Source organism: Rousettus aegyptiacus, unplaced genomic scaffold (genome assembly GCF_014176215.1).
Source record: "Rousettus aegyptiacus isolate mRouAeg1 unplaced genomic scaffold, mRouAeg1.p scaffold_m13_p_2, whole genome shotgun sequence".
NCBI classification, from domain to species: domain Eukaryota; kingdom Metazoa; phylum Chordata; class Mammalia; order Chiroptera; family Pteropodidae; genus Rousettus; species Rousettus aegyptiacus.
The window spans coordinates 136087446-136109469 of NW_023416295.1; the positions used below are offsets into that span (position 1 = coordinate 136087446).

The window sequence follows — 22024 nt, forward strand, 5'->3', positions numbered from 1 at the left end:
AAACCAAATAGGCAAACCCCAAACCGTTTGATCAGAGGAAATTGAGTTTGTCTTTTATTTTCCCCTTCACCCTTCACGTCTTTCAATTCATTAGGAGTCTTAGTTTGGGGGAAAAAAAAAAAAGCGTGAGGCGGGGAGCATAAAATCGAGGGCGGGGGGAGAGGAGATGACCTAGCTGCACTTGAGAACCTGGGCTGTGCCTGGTTAACCCGCCCCCAGCTCAGCCCGGCCCGCTGCGCGCGGAGTCAGTCCTGTCTGCCCAGCGGGCCGCACGCTCTCGCTCTTGCCTCGCCACTGGGAGCCAGGCACCGACCTCGCCTTGGGGGCCGAGCCGGGGTGCGCGTGGGCGCGCGGAGCGGCCTGGATCCCGCGGCGGTGTCCGCGCTCCGCGTTTTCGCTCCCGCCGGGCCGAGGGCGGGGTGCGCGGCGGCGCGGCGGCACGGGGCTCGGAGTCGGAGCGCACTCCCCCTGCAGCCGGCTGCCAGCGCCGCGTCCCTCTCGCGGCCGGCGCCGCCCGACAGCGCGCCCCGGGACGTGCCAGCCTCGCGCCGCCTGCACTGACTTCCCCGAGGGGCGCCGCGACCCGCACGGCGACTTTCTGGACTCTGGATGGTTCGCGTGCTGCCCACCTTCGCCCACCCCTGAAGCCACGGACCGCAGCCCCGCAGCCGCGGCGCGGCGCCTTCGAACGTCCAGCCGAGTTGCCTGCCCTTCGCGCCGGGTGAGTGGCAGCCCGGCTCCAGGCGGGCTCTGCAGAGGGTCTGCGGTCGCGGCGGCGCGGAGCGAGCACCGCAGGAGAAGGGCCGGGCATCTCACTGCGGGGCGCGCGGGGGTCGGTGCGGGGGGGGGGGTTGTGACACCCAGAGTCCAGACTGGGTTGGTGTGACGGAAAATAAGGGAGAAGGTCATGTCTGTTTGTTGGGCTAAGTAGACAGTGAACGCAGATATTGGGCTGCAGCACCAGGAGGGCTTCAGATAGGCTGCCCGCATGGCTCCTGTTTGCTGCATCACAGCCAACTCTTCCCTTGATTCTCTCCTGCGTGGAAACCCGTTCAATGGCCCGAGTTGGGGCGATGCTGGCGCAGGGAAGCGAGGGTGCGTTGGCATGTGTCTGCGGCTTAGGATCGCCCGTCACCTACTGGCGTCGGGAAGGAGGGTACCGATTCTCTCCTAAGGCTCTAGGGAGAGGGCCGATTGCTTTTTGGCAGAGGGTGCATTAGCTCCCCGCCCCTTTCCAGTCTGGGCGACGGTGTTTTCTGAATGTAGCACGTATATAGGAAAGAATGGGAGCGTCTTCTTCCCTTTAGGCAGAAAAAGTTGAAGAAACCGGGTATGTTAATGATTAGCAGGACCAGGACTCCGGATGCAGCAGAAAGCTGTTAAATTTTCATTGCCCTCTAAGAAAAACAAACGACATCGCCAGTGACTATTGGCAGTGCCGTGTTATTTTGGGACTTTGGGGAAATTGTCCACAGATTGTCTTTGGGAGGCTGAAGAACGAGGTGGGGATGGGGGAAAGACAGCTGGCACCGCACTGGGTTCCAGCTTGCCTAAAGAGGATTCGGAACCGCAAGCCAAACACGTTTGCTTGCTGATTTTACAAAGCGGACGCGAGGCAGAACTGCAGCCATGAGCAAGGTGAAGAACACACCATGGGAACCTGCCTAAGAAAAGAACATCTTGTCTCTCTAGAAGAGTTCAGATGCATTTGTGCTATAAAAAGCATATATGTATGTGTGTATACACACACACACATATTTTATATATATATATATATATATATAGAGAGAGAGAGAGAGAGAGAGAGAGAGAGAGAGAGAGGCGTTTAGGATGGAATTTGAGAGAGAGAGAGAGAGAGAGAGAGGCGTTTAGGATGGAATTTATGAAGGACAAACTATACTTAATGAAATTGTCTTTGTACACACCGGACAGTTTTGTCTACCTCTTCATTTTAATCAGTATTTCAGAAGGCTGTGTCTGCAGTTGATGTTATATAATTGATGGGGTTCACCATCAGATATTTTTAAATGTACTTTTGGAGTGAAAGGAACTTCCTTCAGATAGGCCCAAGGTATAGATGGGTGAGGGTTGCTGAATGTTTGCCCTGATCTGGCTCCAGATGTGTGAGCTCAGCTGTTGCCTGTCACTTAGGTGACAACTGGCCTTTTTCCACTAAGCCTTTGCTGTCTCCATTATCTTCAGTGAAGTGTCAATGTTCAGCCTCCTTCTATTATCAGGAATGGACTGTAGCCCCTTGGGAGGCAGCAGCCTTGTTTGACCATCCCCAACAATATGTCTGTTTTCAGGATCTAGGAAGAAAAAAAATCTCATGACAGCAAGATAGATACATTTTGAATTAAGCACCAACTTAATCCAAAGATTCTGCTTTAATCAAGACAGCTCTGGAAGGATGATGCAATATTTGTCAAGCCCTTTTCTCTGGAATAATATTTACTCCCACCAGGGGATTTTAAACTTAAACAGCAGCCATTTATCTTGCTGTCTGGTGGGGCCTGGTTCAGTTTGCCTCCAATGTGGTCCTAGCATAGATGACTGGGCTTAGCCTGGGACAGAAATCTGTCATTGTAGCCCAGCTGGAGCCTGAAGAAAGCAAAATACAGCACCTGCTGGTACCAGAGGGTTTCTAAATGCCATCAACTGGCGAGTCAGGAAACACAGAAGGAGATATTTTACAAGCTCTTCCAGAAATGTTTATACAAAGGATTTAAAGGTTAACAGTGCATATGTGCTCTACATATTAAAACTAAAAGATGCTAGAAATAAATGGACGTTACCCACAGTCAAGAGTTAGCACACTTGCTGACGAACTTGAAAAATCTGTTTTACTACGTCATGCTGACAGTAGTGACTCATTCTTGTGAATAAGTCTAGGTAGAAAGGAAACGAGGAAGGAGAGAGGGAAGGGGAGGGAAGGTGAGGAAAGAGGGGGAAAAAAAACTGGATGGTACATAGAGGTAGCCACATTGATGTGAGCAAATGGGTTTAGTAAATTAATTTTTCCATCCTTAATTTGGTACTAATTGGTGATTTATCACTGTGTGAGCCCGTTGGTTTAAAAGTTTTTAAATGAAACGTGATATATTTTATTAAAGTGACAGATTTAATCAGTTCTGCCGGTAATACCAATGAAACTTTAAAAGTTTATCATGTTTTTATAATCAAGAACCATGGAACCACCATTTGTCTCTATAATAAAGGAGGTTGTAATGAGTCAACTTGGGTCACCGAAATAAAATCTAATATCATCAGGGGAGAAAAAAACCTTCTAGGTTTAATAGCTAAACTATTAAATGTGGGTAAAAGTCTGATTGTTCCCCAAAGCTTCTCTGATGATAAATCTGAAAAGACTTAAAAGAAGAGGTTAAATTTAGAAGTTTCTTTAATTAAGGATTGTAAAGAGTAAGCTGAAATCTAAGTTTTAAAAAGTGACATTGTAACATAATTTCTCTAATGCTTTTTATAATGACTTAATAATAACAACACAGAATTGAGTATTAAAAGTTACTGTTCATAATATTCATAAAATTGAACAAAGATTTTTAAAATTCTTTCCCAGTAATTAAGTAACTCTTAGTTACTGATAGTTTAAGTAATATACCTATAGTTTGGGTTGCCCAATATAGTTTTCAGGAAAGATTATCAATACTGGTATTCTAGTTATTGTAGTTACTTTCCTGGTTGGTCTTTTACAAAGAATAAAATTTTCTTTTTAAAGAAGGAAAGTAACTTTAAAAAATTAGAGTGATTGTCATCTGTGTCTAGAAATATAAAGATGTCACTTGACCAGGATAGACTTCTTCCACTTAGAAAAATAGCTCTCTTTTTCCCCTTCATTTTATGTAAAATAATATCAATTGTTGAACTCTTATTAGTGTGAGAATATTCAATTTGTGTAAATCCAGGTGTAATTATTTCACAATAAAGAGGAGTCAGGAATGTGAATGAGCTATCTTTCTTAGTTGGGTGGGTGGGTGGGTGGTTGAGTGGGTAGGTAGTTGGCTGGCTAGTTCATGTTTTAAGGAATCATTACTGCTTTTTCTTGTGGTCACAGAATAAAGCATTACCAGATCGCGCACTAATATCTTAGGAGGTTGGTGCGAACAAACGAGTTGGGAGAGGGTGCCAAGTCCCACAATGGTACCATTCCTTGAAACCTCAGGCAGTACATGGAGCCAGCGTTCCAGAAGAGAGTACTCGGGACCAATATGGCAACAGGGAAACTTCAGCAGCCCCTGCTTCTGGATTTCTCCATTGCTAGACACACATAAGTATAGTGCCTAAGCTCCCCCAGTAACAAGTAATTACACATTCTTGTCTATGGCCATGCTGAACTGAAGTCAAGGACATTAACTACATGTGTGTTGGTGAAGCAACATTTTTGCACAGTGGGAAAGGACTGGCCTGGCATTGCATAGGGATCCACTTATACCTTCATTTCCCCCATTCCCCCTCTGCCGAAGGAGAGATGGTGGGAAGAGACATTCTTCACAAGTCGGAGCATGCTGATGTCATGACACTTCTGGCGTGGCGATACGACAGAATAATCGGATCATTTTTCTGCGTGCCAGAATGACACGATTTTTCCAAGAACCATTCCTGAGCCAGTGGTCCATTGGCACTGTTTCCAGTTACTAGGGGGGATCAAACCTCTCAACAAGAATGTAATAATTCTTCCTGTGTCTCTGTCTTGTGTGCACATTTGAGCTAAACTCTAAATGCATTTTGGTCTTCTGTAGGGACTTCTCTGTAGGAACAAGAATGATTGCCCAGCCTGAACTGATTAGACCTTTCTAGGTTCATTTCCCTATAAAGAGAGATTTTAAATTTAAAATAAAAATAAAAATGTCAGCAAGGCAGAAGGAAATGTAAACATTTTAAAATTTAGAGAGGTAAACTACCAAGCAGCTGTCATTTACCTTTACTTAGCTTTTCTCCGCCTGTCCGTAAGTTTGGTCCTAAGTGAGCCTAAAAAACAACTGACCAATTAAACTGCAGTTGTATTATTCTTAATGGTAGATTTGGGGTGAACTCTTGGGAGAGATGCCTTTCATTTCTAGTGGATTACACTGCAGGAGAAAAAAGTTAGGGCTGTGTTATTTCAGTTGTTCTAGTGCTGATGTCATATAGTCCTTTCTAAGAGTTTTGTCCCAATGGTTGATTTATAGCACCCACCAGCTTTTGTTTTGTGTATGCTTCTCTCTGTTTCCTTCTTTTCTCTTTGGGTCTCTGGAAAGAAAGCTTTGTCGATAAGACAGTGAAAATATTGCAGTCAGATGCAGACTCATAAGTAGACTCCTCTGAGCAGCGTGCTCTAACTCAGCTGCCCTTCTTTTATCTGAGGCACAGATCCCACAGCTCGCAATTATGGTCTTTGACTTTGGTAACAATTCTGTTTGAAATGTTTCCAATTACATACAATATTGGCGGCATGTAGCAGCTGCATGCCAAAAAGCATTTCGAAGTGTGTTCCAAGAATCAGGCTGTGATTGCTTTTAATTTAAATAAAGGCTATTTGGTTTCCTGTGAAGTTTTTTATAACCACCTTCCCCCTCACCCTCACCCCACCAATTTTTGTTACCTTTAAGAAAAAAAGTTCTATATAAAGTAGCCACCACTTGATGTGATACAACATTGACTCCGGTTTTCTAAGATAGACATTTGCTATGAGCAGGCATAACTGAACTATTCAATAAAAGAAACTTGAGAGAAACATTGTACAGCAGTTTAGAGTTCCCCAAAGAAGAAAAGGAGAAAGTTTATCTGATAGTATATTTTAAGTAGCTAATGTTTTCAAAATTTTCCCCCTTTTTTTTTATAGGGATCTATTATAATTATACTTTTAGATCACTGGAGATTATTTAGTGCACTGTCTTTCCTTCATATTCCATGAACATGTGTTAAAAACACATTGAAAGGGTATAGAAAGGTCAGTGAGAAAATTCTTAAAATGAGGGGTGTGGGAAAGCAGCAAATAATTTCACCATTTCGCAGGAACCAAACCCTCCATATTTGCTCCTTCCGTGGACCTGAAATTTCTGAACACTAAAACCTTTTAAAATAGTAGTGGTTTAAATCTTTTAATAGCTACCAGATATACTTGACTTATTAAATCTGAAAATAAGAAAATATACACTCTCAGGGCATGTAGTGAAGAGATTGGTTACAGGACTGGAGGGGTCTGTTTCTAGGATGGTTTGTTGGCCCATTTGAAACATAACACCAAGAGCTAGAGGCTATCCAATAGTGAGGTGCTAAGATGGTCCTAATTAAGGTGTTTTCACATAGGCTCTTTCAATCCTGGCAAAAACATCCTATAGAATATAGTGCTTCTTTGGGTTGAATAGTAGTTGACTTGCATAAATGCCAGCATCTCTTCTGGCATTTTTGGAAATCTTCCATCGTGTAATAAATAGTGCTGTATAATCCAAATTTGTAAATGCCATGTTTCATGTAGCCCCTGTAGAGACAGCTGAAATTAACCCAGGCTGCAGGCATCATTGAGATCCTGGAGGTTAAGTTACTGCCTAGATCCAAAGAACGACCACTAATGAACCATAGTGGAGGCCTTTGATCAAATCTAGGAGAAGGTGTGAGGTTAGCCTCAGTATAGCAGTGTACTGTGAAGCAGTGCCCACCAACCGATGCTTAGACATTTCCTTTATCCTTGGAAACTGTCTTCCAATTAAGCAAATCTTCTTAGAGGAAATTTGCTCAGCTCGAGGTAAAATGAGGTTTATGTTGCTTTACCAGCTGAGCACCCCAACCTGCCAGACACTTGCCCTATGCAGGCCCATTGATAGTGACAAAACCCACAGTAACTATGGTTGAAATAGAGAGTCTCTTAAAACCCTTTTCTATGTTGGTCAGCTCCTGTGCCCTCGTTAAAATGCTGTCTTCTTGATGTACGTGCGCTCACGCGCGCGCACAGGCGCGCGCACACACACACACACACACACCCCACTCTTTCAGTCTAATAATAGGAAACTGACTTAAACCATGTTATAATTTAAGTAAAGGCATTTATACTTTTTTCTTTTATCTCACTGATAAGCAAATAATATAGTAATCTTCTGAAGAAACTTGTAACTTGTTCAATGTAATTGATCTTTCCAACTGTTATTTATATAGTCGAATAATCTAAATTCCTTAGTGAGGATCTGAAAAGGAGCTAGATAGTATGGCATTTGTTTTGCTTTAAAACATCTCTTCCAAACAATTTAGGGAATGGTTAGATTTTATGTAAGATGACTGCCTAGTGCCTTGTGCTCTAGTGTTGAAATACTTGTTATAATGTGTGTCAAAGAGACAGCATTTTAAATTCTTCTGTGACTATGTAATTAATAAGTGTGTTCAGTGCTTGAGATATATGCATGTTACATAATTTTTAGTGAGAGATAAAGCTATGTCTGAAGTATATTAGAGAGTCACAGATGTTTCTTGTAAGGAAATACATGTGCTCCAGAGGAATTTTGAACTGCTTTCTGATGCTTAGCTTTGTTCGTTGCAAGGATCATATGAATAATTTCATTGAGTTGCCTTAGTTCTTATTTACACAAGCCTTGAGAAAGGGGTTGAAGAGATAAATAACTTGCCCCCCTTGCTTAGTTCTGAATTGCTTTATTTAGCCTTTTATGTTTTTGTGAATGTGGAGGGAGGGAATAAAATATACAGAGAAGATGTTTGTGTTTAACTAAGTTAATCATATACATTCTCTTTGTGGACCTTCTGTAAGCTTAAACAGCTTAGCAGGCTAATAGCCAAAAACATGTCCTCAAATACTGCCAAAAGCATTAAAAGAAGACCAGAATTACTTTGTATTGAAGTTTTGGAAATGTATTTTTTTTTAACTTCTGAATTTTAAGGAAGAAACCTGAAAAATCACACTCTTCCCATCCTTACCCACAAAACCCAAAATTATTATTTATTAAGGTGCTGAAATAAGACACTGATAGGAATAATATTTGTGTGGGAGTGTTTTAAACTAGTTTGATTTGTCTGGTTAAACAGGGATCAACCAGGTTACTATGGTATAGGTCTTTGTGTTGTTGTTGTTGTTGTTGTTGTTGTTGTTATTTATATGTTTGTGTTACCTGTAGACACTGGCTTTCTTACTTTGGTTTAGTAACTTTTGGCCAAATACTTGTTCATTTATCCTCTACATTCTTGAGCAGAAATTCAAGAATAGATAGTAGCGATGTGGTATAACAGTGAAGGAAAAGATTATTTTTCTATAGTCTTTCTAAAAATTGGACTATAGTGCAATAACTGTGATTTCAAGTCAATCTCTCGGCCTCTCTCAGCCTCCATTCCTCATATATAAAGTGAGAGAATGAGGCTAGATCAGTACATGTTAACCAAAGGTTTGAATCATAAACACCTATAGAGCTTTTTCAAAATGCAAATACATGGAGATTTTTAAGGCAGTAGGTTTGGTGTGGGGTCTTGTACATTTAATTCGAAAAAGCTCCTCAGGTAATTTAATGCACAGCTGGTTAAGAGCCACTAAATTAGATGATCTCTAAGATTACCTTCCATTTCTAAAATTTTATGTTTCTAATCCTAGTAAGCTGAACGCCTTTCCTCCCTTCTTTCATTTCTTCCTTCTTTCTTTTCTTTCTTTTTTGTTCATTCATTCGTTCATTCATTCACTCATTCTTAAGAGCTATGTTCGTTCCTAGTGTTGCTGTCAAAATATTATAGATATTTTAATCCAGTTCCAGGAAGATCTGTGTCCTCTGCTCCTGTGAGCAGATGTGTGGGTGGAACCATGTTCTCCGCGAACTCACCGTCTTACATACCGCCTGGCATGTCATGGACATGTGGCAACTACAGAGAGCCTGAGAGTCGGGACACTTTTTGAAAATGTAATATTAGTTACGCTTTCAAATAATATGTTTTTTGTCAACCTCTAGACACCTTTCAGGTAAAGTACCTCCAAACTTAATAGGTATAACTGTTTATCTGAAAAACAACATAACTACATTATTATCTTCATGTTTTCATACTTTCAGGATATTCCAGTGTATCGATTGTATTTTTTTCCAAATTAACAATTGGTCTCATTGATTTAACTTGGAGGTACTTCACCTAAAAAGATAGCTAGAGGTTGACCAAAAAACCCAATATGGAGCGTATTACTTAAAAGTATAATTAACATACTGTTGAAAAATAGTTTATCCTATGAAAAACATAGATTGTCCTATGTTTCCTTACTTTTTGGGCTCCTGTGTTTGTTCAAATGTCTAATTTTCTGTTGTCATCTTAATGTGTGTCCATGTAAGAAACAGTCCAATCATATCACCCTAAAGATTTCAAAGCTTTACAACTTTATTATAATTTTAAGTCTTATTTTTAAATATTTTGAATTACAAAGATACAAATTTTAAATGGATCTTTATTAATACAAGTTCTTAATAAAGTGTGTGTGTGTGTATGATTAAGCCCTTTGTTTTTCTCAACAAAAATGCTGATTTCCATATTTTTGGTTTAGTGAGATAATTTTTAACTAGTTAATTATTTTTATTTTTCATAGCCAGCAATTGTTCTGAACCTTCTACCATCATGATTCTCTATCATATCTTTTATAACATATAAGATTCTTTAAAACTGTCCCCATCCATACTGTCCAGGTTCATTTCTATAATATATATATTTTTTGTTCTAGATACTAAGGTAAATCAGAGAGTCACAATAAAATATCATAAGCACCCTCTCCATTTTTCTCATAATAACTGAGATGTATCTGAAAGTTTTTATTATCAAGCTTTGGAAAATTCTGTTGTATAGCTTGGTGGAAATCGATTAAAGTGGTTCGTTGCTCATTGTGTTTCTTTGCTTTTTCTTCTTCAATCTGATAATTTGGGTTATTTCCTATCACTATCCATTATTACCACTGCTGGAGAGCATAGATAGACAAAAGTAAAAGGACTTAAACCTGTCAGTACTACTACCAGTTGTGTCCTACATAGCACAAACAAAAAGAGAAGTTTGATACTTACCAAGCTTACTTGAGCTTTTTCTTGTTGTACATGCCATTCTTGGTGGGGGAGGTTGCTGTTTTGTTTTGTTTTTTAATTAAAAGAACTTTAAAACTTGGATAATGTCCCATTTCTTACGCACTTCTCTGTGTAAGCATGGCCAGTAGCAAAGTCAGCTAGCTTCAGCTCTTTTTTCCCTCTTGAAGGCCCATTGCCAAATCAAAGAATCATGGGCTCAGACTGGACATTTCTACCTGAATTATCTCCTTGAGTTGTTAGCACAATATAGCTGGAAAACTCCTTTAGTTATTACGTGAAGAGATACTGTGAGCCATTTTAGTCAGAAAAATAGATTAAGTTATATATACAGGGTTTAAGGATCATTGGAGATAAATTGAGAGCTGGTTCAGGTATTGTATAAAGGCTTATTATTTGTAGGTTTCACTTTCCTGAAGTTTACCTCTAATCTCCTTGTTTGTGCTGTACATCAAGCTAATATAAAAGGACACATGCAGGTTTTTCCAGGTGGGCTCATGGTTCACTCCATCATTTTAGGTCTCTGCTCAAAAGTCATCTGACATCAGGGAGGCCTTCCTGATCACCCTACATAAAACAGCAGCACCCCTGCCTTCCCTCAGACACCACCCAGCATTCCTGATACCCTTTAAACTGCTTTACTTTTCTCCATAGCACTTATTGCTATGTAACAGATATTTACTTACACAGCTCTCTGTTCCATGAAGAAGTCTGCATGCTGTGTTTTCTACTGCTTTATCCCCAATCTTAGATCATGCCTGGCATAGAGTAGTAGGTGCTTAATAAATATCTGCAGAATAAATTACTACAGAAATATAAGGAGCTAACTATGCTTCGAAAGGGACCACCACCCTCCCAATCTATAATATGTGGTACTGAGCAGATTAGAGAGTTTTAAGTTTATATTCTCATTCTTGTAATAGGACTAAAAAGTAAGCAAATGGCCATCTTCATTTTGCAGAATAAGTATTTGTGGACCATTTAAAAGTTATATGTAAAGACAAATAGAAACGAGTATTTTGTTTTTACCTGAGTGAAAATTTCCAGAATAGAGATCTTTGTTGTTTGGGGGGGCTTTCTGTTTGTTTGTTTGTTTGTTTGTTTGTTTGTTTGTTTTTGCAGCTAGAGTGTAATTTCTGAGCCGTTTCCCACCCTGACACACACACACAAATAAAGCTAGAGAAACTAATAGAATATGAGGAAAGAGACTGATCAAATATTCCTCTCCCTTCTCTCCACCACACAGTGATCAATGAAATGTAATCGTATAGTAAACAGATGCCATATTAATAGAAGTAAGACTCAATATTTGCAACAAGGAAGCTGTGTGACTTCCCTCTTTCAAATGCACCCACACTGCTCTAACCATTAAAAAAAATAGAGGCAGTATCTTCAGACAGACTGGTGGTGTTGCCTTGTCAGTTAGAACGAAGATGACAGTCTTTCACTCACGAAATGCTGACTTAAATTCCAAAAGTGAAAAGCTAATCCTCTAAGTGATTTCAACCAGCTTGGTAGGAAACCTAGTTGCTCAAAATTATTATTTTAATGTCTCAGTTTCCAGGGTTAGATTAGCAGTGAATCAGCTTTCCTATTAAGGAGCTGAGCCAACTTATTTGTCCAGAAATTATCATGTTTTAACTCGGGGGTTCTTTACTACTAATAAGGCTAATACCTTTGAAGTGCACAAAGCACTTTTAGATTCATCTCATTTACCTTCACTGCATTCTGTGTGGAGGTCTAACCAAGGTTATCCCCAGTTTACTGATGAAATAAATAGCTGCCCGTTAGTTCAAGATGCAGTTTCCTAAGGAGCTTTGGTTTGGTATTCCTAACTAAATTAACATTTGCTGTTCAGTTTTTATAAAGAAAAGATAAGAAACAGAGGGAAAATAAGCAAGTACTTGTAAACTGATATAAAATTGTTCGATGATATTTTATCGTTTTATAAATTTTGCTGTGTATCTTTGTTTCATATTAAATGTTTTTAGATAACCTCTCCTACTACTAACTTGCATGTGATCTTGGATAAGTCACTTAATTTTCTAGACTTTATACCTACTCCGTGCCTCAGTTTCCTCAGTTATAAAGTGAGTGGCCTGACCACTTTTTAGGCTCAAAATTTCTAATTCTGAAATACTGGATTTGGAGGCTATAATGTCAGGGGTAGAGATAATAAATTGGAACTGCTATTTTTTTTTTAATATTATCATCACAGCCTAAGTCACTAACTAGAATTATTTAACGTTCTATCCAAAATTATTCATATTAGCCAGGTGTAACTTTAAAAATGGTCCCTTTATTTATGATTCAGTGTGGCCAGTACAAAATTCAACAAAATCTATGTCTTAAAGACTAAGAGAATATATACTTTCCCTTACCAAAAGTCTGGTTTATAGCTCAATACAAGGAGCTAAAAAAATAAATAAATACAGTAATATTAAAAGCAAATTATTAATCTGATGTAGTTACAACAATGGCATACTTATGTTCATACTAAAAATTACAAATGTGACTGCTATGTTTATGCATAGGAAATGTAGAAAATTTAAAAAGTAGAACTGAAAGCCATATGTTCACTTACTTATGTAATCAATAGTGATAATACCTTTGTCTAAAATATGTGTGTTCATTGATTAAATTTGAATTAATTTCAGGAGCTTTAGAGGGCTCAACATCCATTTTAGTTATGTTCCTAATATTTTTTAAAACCGTAATAATATTCTTATCTCCCCAACTCTCCAAATAAAAGCTGATGTAAATATGCAATAAATGGTGAAACTCTTTCTGTATTAATCTTAAATGTTGGCATATGTCACCATACCTACTGGCCTGAGTGTTCCATTTTTGCAGCACTGTGATTAATTAAATCACTAACTTTTAAGCAAATTTTCAGGACCTTGGATCTTGTTCACATTCTAATTAGGCTAAGCCTGAAGTTACAAATGGCCCACCGGGAGGTGTTATAGCATCTGTATTATATCTAAGAAGATGGAGTATGTGAATTGTTCGGATGAACATGGTAATGAGCAGTGACGTGTCTCCCTGCAGATTCGTAAGTGACTGTGAAGTGCCGTTTCTATAGGAAGGACTGTATAAATGTGACATTCATAATCACCAGTTTGAATCTGGGTCACTTCAGCCATGACTCAAAGATCAAACGCTATCAGATGGTAATGAGTGTGTGAAAGTACTGCAGGAAGATGTTCCATTTCTTAATGACACCTTTGTGGGCCTTCTCAGCAGACTGTTAGAGGGTGGAATCAAAATAAAGGTGCACATGTCCCTTGGTCTGGAGGCCAGCCCTCCAGGTCACAGTTGGCATACTTTTGCAGAGATGTTTTAGGAACAGCTCCTTAAATGAATATACAGAACCTTTCATCTTCTTCCTCTTTTCATGACCATTTATTCACTTCAGAGTAATAGCTCTTTTGTATAATCTCTGCTGTCTTTTCTCTGCAAAGGAGAAACTGCACTTACAAATAAATGCATATTTAGTATTAAACTCTCCCAGTTTTATTTCTATTTGGGGGCATCATTTATATGTTAACACAACTTATAGAGCCTCTGTGGTTGGCCAGGCACTGTATTAGGCTCTGAGAATACAATCACTAAATAAGAGGGGTTTCTGTCTTGAAAAAGTTCCCTATTTTGTAGGGAAGGAAGGCATTTAAGCATTTACTTTGCAAAAAATTGTGGTAGAGGCAGGAATAGAGAAATGTACTAGATATAATAGTGGCACAAAGGTGGAAGTTATTCGTTCTGCGCTGATTGTTAAGGAAGGCTTTCAAGAGGAGGAGATGGTTGAGCTGGCTATTAATGACTGAGTAGGAGTTGGCCAAGCCATTAAATTGGAGAATGACCTAGTCTAGGCAAAAAGAAAATTGTGGGCAAAGGCAGGAAACGTGAGACAAACATGATGCTCAGTGAATTGCAAGTCTTTATTTGGCTCTAAGATTAATTACGCTCTTGGTCATGGATTTATTGCCACCTTTATAAAATGTTAGTTTCAATCAGAAATAAGATATGAATTTTGACAACTTTAGTTGTTATTCTGCCTTTTCTCTGTGGTTAACTTTAAACTTCTGAGTAAGAGCTCTCTATTCTCCTCCTTAAGCATTGCTTTCTACCTGGCCAATCCACCAGCTATTTACACTTGTGCCTTTTCATTGTTACGTTGGAATAATCTAAAGTTGTTTACTCATCAGTTGCACTGCCAGATTTCAATTTCAGCCTCAAGTGTTTAGACAACATTATATGATGAGTGTTATACTTTTATGACATTTGCTTTAGCACTGTTAGAGCTTTCCATGAAAGCTAATGGTTGGGAAAAAAGAAGCCTGAATGTCACCAAGTGGCAGCCAGATGTGTTTTACTGTGTTGGTATCTCTGTTTTGTTTTTATAAAAACTCTTTTTTAAGCTTAAAAAACCTTATGAAGCAGAAATAGCAGACAATAGAGTCATAGGAGATAAACTATTTTCTTCGTTTCCTGATTGTTATTTCTTGAACTCCTGTTTTAAAAACTATGATTCAGCTGAAAGAATCCATAACAATATAAAGTACTATACTTTTAAAAGCAAATCATTATGTTTTTTTTTTTCTTTTCAAAGATATACTCACTTCTTAGGTTGGAAAGTGCCCTTGTGTTTCAATATGTGGCTCTTCAATGTGGTGATATTATAATTGCAATTTAACATCTTTTGGAATTTCTGCCATCTAATTGTTCATTGAGCAATCAATATGTTTTCAAGCAGTCTGTCTGGCGTGTGATAAATATTTTGTAGCATATGCAGTTGAACATGCCAATTTCAAAGGGCTTTACAAGCTTTAATTAATTTTCACAGCAACCAGATGCACTCTACTTTATTAATGGGAAATCCGCAGACAGTGGAAATCAGAGTGTTTCCCTGATTCATCTAACAAGGTGGTTTTCAAACTTTTGGATAGCCAAACACTTTTCTCACACACAAGATTTTCTGGAACCCCAGCATGGAGAGGAAGACTGCTCTTGTAGGAAGGCAGAAAAGGGATTCGTTATAGGGCTATCAGATTTATTTAAAAAAATACACACACAAAAAACCCCCACCCAAGATGCAAAATTTGAATTTCAGACAAATGATAATTTTTAGTAATAAGTGTGTCTCAAATATTACAAGTCTCTAAAGCAATAGTGGTTGCCTAACTGAAATTCAGATTTAACTGGGCATCTTATATCTACCTGGCACCTTGGAGCTCCTGGCCGTAACCCCACCCTTGTCTCCTCCTCAGCCATGTGGGGGTCCTGGTTCCTTGAACGCAGTTTGAAAACCACAGATAGAAGAAATCTAAACAGATGCTGAGAGATAAACTAATAATACATTGTTCTTTTCAATCCAAATTTGGGGGAATAGTATCATCACTTCCTTGACTATGTTAAAGAATCCTCATGATCATGTATTCATTGCTGCACATGGTAATTGTAAAGAATTATTGCCTTTGCTTTGCCTTTCTTGTTTCTTAGGATAAAATACTTTAGTCTCCCAAACTTGGGGAGCAATGTTTGTTAAGTTCACCTCTTTGTAGATGTCAGCAACTTAATTCCTTTGATTAATGAGAACCGATGGAATAACCAGGATTGCAGGTTGGCCAAATCAAGTTCATATGTAAAAAGAAAAATGGATGGGAGCTTATGACTGTGATTCTAAAGCAACCCAGGGAGAGGTGTCACACAGGGGCTGATCCTTGCCTAGTTGCCATGTACATGTTTTAGTGGCCCTGGCTTGAGGACAATACCCATTAAAGTAATTGGGTTACTCCAGTATTTTAAAGCAGCCTTTGGATATTATTTTTGTTTCTCAAGCCATCTTGTCTGTGGAGTGTTCTTATTTATTCGGCTTTATATATCTCAGTGTAACTGAATACAGTCTGATTAGCAACCAGAAGCCACTAAGTTTGTTTAGGATAAAACAATGCTTCAATACCCAAGGAACTCTCTGGATTAACGGATGAAAAAGAATTTTTTAAAAATATACAGGAAACTGAGGACCCTCTTCTGGTTCTATGGAAACCTAGGTGCTTTGGGTTTGATGCCCTCGTGGATGACCTGCTAACTCTATGTTTTTTGTACTTGCAAAACGTTAGTAGTGGTTTATTTCTTAGTAGTTAGATTAAGAATGGGTATGATTTTATGTTTTGACCCTCTTTCAATTTTTCCAAAATTTGTGCTATAACTGTGTTACTTTTAAAATAAGAAAAAGAAGTATTAGTGATACTGGAGGGAGGGGGAAGCCCATAAACAATGTTTCCATGTTGAAATGTTCCAAAATATAGACAGTCATCTAGGGTATTAACTTTTTTATTTTGCAAATGCCTATATATCTTTGAAGGTTAATTGTTATGTGAAATCCACCCAAATTATTTTCACTTAAAATTTACCTCTTATTCATTCATTTGTTTATTCATTCATCAAATACTTACTGAAGAAACATAAGATAGACATATTCCAGTACATTATGAGAAAGGGGGTGGTAGATAGGCTGAAAAGAAAAGGGAAATCCAAAGATAGGACTTTACTGTGTAGTGGGGCTGGGCTGGGGATGCACTCCTTCAGACATATAGACCTGAAATGGGGAGGAAAAGGGATTGGCCTCAATTAGCAAATGAGCCCTCTCATGCAGTGAGGGTAAGTGACTTTCAGAAGGCTGTGTGTCACCATCAGTACTTGAAGAGTCAGATCACCAGGGGTCATCTTACACCATAAGAACAAGTGCAAACTCCCGTCCCAGGAGCTGGATCGAACTCAAAAGCCATCAGAATCCCTGGTTGTTTCCTTTACGCAAGGCCTGGGACCCGGAGTCCATCTGCTTCTCACCGCCAGCTTTAGATACAAGCTGGATTTGTGCTGGATGGCTTCACCCTCCCCTAGGCTGGTGTCAGGGATTTTGCTTTTAATCAACTGTGTAACATGAGCTACAGGGACATTTTCTTTTTTCTATTACATTTTTAAAAATTCTCTTGGGGCAAGAAATAGCCTGTAATTTTATTTTTAGAATACCTCTTCATAAAATCCCTTTTACTGATCTTTTTATGACTCTGAAACTCATACCAAATCTATAATATGGAAAAGCCCAAAATATTTGTATTTTTTTGTTTTAAAATATTAACACATGCAAAAAAATTACCTATTTGTTATGTTTACCTCCTTTCACAGTCCAAATAGGCTACATTTTACTCTGCATTTCTCAGTGACCAGATGAAGGTGGAATTTAACAGAGCATTTGAGGGAATTTGCATGATAAAACCTAGGAAATTAAAGTTTTTTGTTTGCTAAGACAATCTTGGGAGTAAAGGTTAAATTCACACAAACTATTGCATACTAAATTAAACTGGGTTATTGCTAACAATATGTAAATGCTTCTGAAAAAAATCTCTCAAATATAAAAAACAATTGCTTTAAAATAAAACTAAATATTTTCTCCTTTAATTGTATATGTTATAGTTTATAGAATAATTTTCAAGAACTGGTGAATATGGAATTTTTCACTTGTTAAGATGCACGTATGGATTTGGACATCTATAGAAATAAATGTTAAAGAACTTTCTTAAACTTTTATTTTTCTTAAGAATAAACTAGATATTTTCTAGAAAGAAAAATATAAATGTCATTCACAGGTGCCTAATTATGATTCTAGAAGCTGTTGAAATCAAATAAATGTCTTGATCAGTTGAGTTGATGGATGGAATTTTATCTAAAACTTGTACAGCTTCTTTCACACCTTAGGACTCCTGTGATTTTTATCACAAAATCACATCATACCCCTTTTGCAAGGCCACTTAAGCGTGGACTATGACAATTGTTTAACAGTGCATAGTAAAACTTAAATAATTTATAACTCATGGAGGGGAGCTGTATCCAGTTGAAACTTCCAGGATAATTCAGGTAGGTGGATGGACATAACCACCCAGGTGTCTTGGAACTATTCCAATTTGAATTGGCTAATGAGCTCATAAGCTGAGGCCCCCTTTGCTGTGCCTCTCATACTAGTTTACTTGTCTTTTAGCTCAGTGCCACCTAACATCATGCTGGGACATTGATTTCACATTGATTCACATAGAAATGCCTTGAGTCACATAGTCACTAGTATATAGCACGTGTCTTCTGCAGGACTCTGTTTTCAGAATGTGTGCTGTTCAGCTGATGACCTAATCTTTCAGCTGTACCAGCCAGAGCAGAATATCCAGTGCCACACAGCCCATCTTAAACGTGAACCTTGGTGGAGTGATGCAGTTCCATTATCGATCCATCTGTTTCAGGGATTACATCACCACAAAGGAGTTAATTTGTCTTGTTTTGAGGGTCACGTTTAATTGCATAGGTCAGCAAAGGATGATAAATGACTGCTTTTTATTTTTCCTCAAGTCTGTGCCTCACTTTTTCTCTAGACAGCTGAACAGTACAGTCAGTTTCCTTAATCGGCACAGCTGGTACCATAAGAATGACATACAAGCAGAAAAAGGCTACTGCTATCTAAAATCTGAGTTAACCAGTCCAGAAAGTTAAATATGGAATATTCTTAAACTGACTTGCTCATAGAAAGCCTCCCACATCCAACAGGAAGAAAGAAGGCACTAGATGGCAGTCTTAAACAAACTTGAAATGACCTTTCCTCTCTTAAAACTAATGCATTATCTAAAAGCAGTCCCTTCTGTTCCAGACGTACTTGGGTTTGAACTCTACTTTGTAAAAATTGCAAATCTGAACGCACTGTGAAGTTTATGTCACATTATAGAATTTTGTTTTAATTAACAATGATTCTTTATACTATAAAGGCCTGTTGCTGAACTGACTTATTTGTGGAGTTATTTTCATGCCTATTTTAACTTTACACTTTAAAATCTTGTCAGAGAGTTTTTTTAGAATTTAAAAACTAGAAAAAAATTATTGTGTGTTTATAAAGTAAAAAAGCTATTCAACTATTAAAAATACATATGTAAAATCTTATGATTTTCAGGATTAAGTGGAAAGGGTAGATGATAAAATAGTAAAGGGTATGATCACTGTTTGAGGGAGAACAGTGTATGCTCATCTGTGCTAGTGTTTGTATGTCTACGTTGATCTCTGGGAGATGAGATTATAGATTTTTTCTTAATGCTTATTATTTTTCTACCAAAAACTATATATGTTTTTGCAATACAATAGATATTTTTAAATGCACATAATAGAGTTAAATTGTCTTCCTGATCTCAGATGAGCTTCTTGAATATACTGTCATTCCTTTTTTTTATGATCAAGTATATTTGCCACCCTACCTTGTATACTTTTTCATATTATATGTGTTAGTATTTATACTGTCGGATTTTTGTCATTTAAAATAATGCAAAAAGTACTCAAGTCTCAAAGTATAGTGAAAACAGATACTATGCATATTAGCAAATTCTATACAGATCTCAAAGATGATTTGTGTGTTTATTTTCTTTAGTTTCATCTCCATGTGGGTGCGCATCAGACCAGGTTCCATTCACAATGAACATTTAACGAACATTTATTAAGCACCAAAGATAGGTAAATCACAAATTACAAATATTGGTTTGTTACAGATTGTTTCATAGGGGTTATAATCACTTTCTCTTTGTGCTAGTTCTCATCTGTGTGCCTTTATGTGGGGGTGGGGGTAGGGGGTGGGGGTGTAAAGAGGAATACATATCCCACCTACCTTTTGATAACCCTTATACTTCTTACCTACTTTCTGTTTCGGGCCTTGATGTCATTTGGAATTAATGTTCCATTATCATACAGAGAAAAGTGTGACTAAAAATAATTGAAGTATTTTTAAAAATTAATAATGGCAATACACTAAAAGTTTAATTCCGTTTGGGAAATACTCAGAAACTATCTGGTAAGGCTGAAAATTCCTATACTACATTATATCCTAGTAACTTTTATAAAGAAAGCTCTGAAAGGGCAATTGCTTTCAGAAAGGGTCAGGGTAGACTTCGGGAGATACTAGAGATTATTAAAAAGGGTATCCTACCCTAGTAGAATGTTTGGTACAAAATAGATATTCAATATGTATTTGTTCATCGATTGAGTTCATCAAGAGCGTTTTTAGTATACAGTGGATTATTTGGACTGACAACTTTTATATACTTGATATTAAATAAAGGCTTTAAAGAAGGGTTTTAGTAAGTCTAAATCTGCTGAATGTGTCCTTATGTTGATTCCTCCATAAGGCCAGTTGATACCATTGCAAATAATTATTGAATAGTAGTAATAATAATCTCTTTGTCCCTCACATACAGAAATTGGAATAGTAAGAAGGTTAGCCAACTCTTTGGAAGGGATGACATGCAGATTTATCCAGTTCATTCAGCCTCATATCTCCATCACAATACTCAACACATGTTATAATTCATCTCTTTATATTTTATCTTCTCCACACTGAACTTTGAGACCCTTGAGGAGAACAACTGTGGGTTACTCATGTTTTATTATTTGGATCAAGCATATAATAGGGACTTAAAATTTTTTACTTGATGAGTAAATAAATGTTTCTCAAACTTAGAGCTAAGTTTGGTACACCAGACCTTGATGACTGTGTCATCGCCTGTGAGAGTCACTGTCCATTTCTGTATCTCTGTGGCTGGTTGAAAACAGCACCAAATGTTTGATAAGTAGACAGAGACAGAAAGAAATGGGTTTAAGGGGGAGTCTTAAATTTAATTAAAGCTTTGGAATTGAAGAATGCTTTCACACGCGTTCTCATTTAATCCTGGTAACAAACTGTGAGTTGATTGTCTCCTTTTATAAGTGAAGAATCAGGCTCAAATGGTTGAGACAATACCTCTGAGTCATGCAGTTACTAACTGGCAGCATGATTAGATCCCAAGTCCTCTTCTACAAATCCAGTACACTCTTGTTTCTGTTTGCTGAAATCAACTCTTAGAGTAGCAATGCTGAGACACTACCATGCAGTCTCCTCCCCCTCCAGATGCTCAGTTTGCCATTGTCTCTCCTAAAACCTCTCCACCATCTACATCTATTCTTCTGGGTTAGTAGCTTCAAAAACACCTGGCTATCCAAACTAAAAACTTGGGCGTTATCGTCAACTCCTCTTTTCACATTTATTCAGCCGGAAGTCCCATCTAACTTACCTCCAGGACATTTCTGGCCCCAGCCATCCTCTTCTTTCCAAGTCTCTGTCATCTTCCTCTAGTCTCTGTCTTACCTTTAAGAATCTAGCAACATAGGCTAGATTAGAGAGTTGCTTAAGTTGTCTTTTCTCAGATTAGAGCTACATTTTTCTTCCTTTGCCCCTTACTGTGGCTCATTATAGGTGAATATAGTAGCTGTAGAATTAGACTTTAAAGCAAGAGACTTGGGAAAAAGCTCCCTAGAGGTAGTCATAGTTCTTCCATCACTTCCTTTTGTATAGTACTTTTCACCAGCCTCGGATCCTGAGTTCAGAGCTGGTTGACAAAGAAAGAAGCTAGGGAAACTGCGTATGGATGAAAAGCAAAGAACAAAAGAAAGCCGATGTAAACAAATGCACACAACAAGGTAAAACCATAGGTCTAGCCAAGCTCTACCATGGAAACTCCACTTCTTTTGTTGTTGAGGGGAGTGAACCCATAACAAAGGCTTCCTATTTGTTTACCACTTCTCTGACCCTGTACCCACTCTGGGTCCCATCATATATTTTATGCTACTTTCTTCAATGCCAGTTCATCATAGTCTTTATGACCTTTGAAAAAAGTACCACTTTGGAATGGGAGGGGCAATTTTGAGGTGGGACAGTTGCTCTCATGTCCCTGTACTACCCTTCTTTCTCCAAAATAGGACTTGAAGACAGTACTTCTGGAAGTCTCTTGGTTCTTAAAGTGAACCCAAATCTTCCCTTCCACCCAACTTGTTCTCCCCTCTCTCCAATTTGCCTGGCTGACTAGAGTTTGGAGGAATCCCATTTTAAAACTTTCAGAGCTGATAGCTTCCATCACCCACAATCCTGCTAT

General features: G+C 38.3%; 1 protein-coding gene across 2 annotated transcripts in view; it reads left to right on the plus strand.

The window, feature by feature from the left end:
* The first annotated feature begins 589 nt into the window (after positions 1 to 589).
* PRICKLE1 (prickle planar cell polarity protein 1) overlaps positions 590 to 22024 on the plus strand; it is a 95234-nt gene continuing 73799 nt past the window's right edge. The window contains exon 1 of one of the 2 annotated variants that reach the window (XM_016123543.2): positions 590 to 721. The gene's annotated coding sequence lies outside the window, so the exon portion shown is untranslated. The remainder of the gene's footprint in view (positions 722 to 22024) is intronic. The other variant, XM_016123546.2, reaches the window with a different exon arrangement.